The sequence below is a fragment of the Gavialis gangeticus genome, unplaced genomic scaffold (genome assembly GCF_001723915.1).
Source record: "Gavialis gangeticus isolate Ggan-Ray unplaced genomic scaffold, GavGan_comp1, whole genome shotgun sequence".
In the NCBI taxonomy this organism is placed as follows: domain Eukaryota; kingdom Metazoa; phylum Chordata; order Crocodylia; family Gavialidae; genus Gavialis; species Gavialis gangeticus.
The window spans coordinates 6,295,545-6,296,188 of NW_017728980.1; positions in this window are offsets into that span (position 1 = coordinate 6,295,545).

The window sequence follows — 644 nt, forward strand, 5'->3', positions numbered from 1 at the left end:
TGTACTGCTTATTGATAACACCCTAGAAAAATAAAATCCCCTAGCATACAACCACTTGAGAAATGACCGCTAGATGTCAGCCCTGGTTCATTCTCTCTAGGTAGTGTAGATAACAAGCGTCCAGCCAGGGGATAGCCAGGGCCTTTGAGTGGATTCTCATATAACAGGATTATTCTGGCAGTGTTTTTCAACTGAGTTCAGTTTCTATCTAGTTGTGTGTCTGTCTGTCAGATTATTAGATCAGATTATTGCAATCCAGGGTAATTTACCTCTGTCATGTGACTAAAAGTGAAAAGTGTTCTCAACTGAATTCTCAGCTGGCAGATTTGCAATTATATTCTAGTCACCCAAATGCCATCCCTGCAGCGTATCTGTTTCCATGAAAGAACCAGCAATGATTAGGCCCATGAAACACCTTGTGTGTGTGCAGGGGGACAATTTGAACAGGACTTGTACTGTAAACACTGGACCTGCATGTCTTTCCATATTTTGAATCATCAACAATTAGACGTGTTCGAATGTGACCACATCTAATAGTCACATTTATGAAAGCAGACAAAACATTGCTTTGTGCAGAAAAGGCTGATGTTGAATATGACGTGCGCTGGTGTAAGCTGAGAGGAAGACACCTGCAATGGACAGTT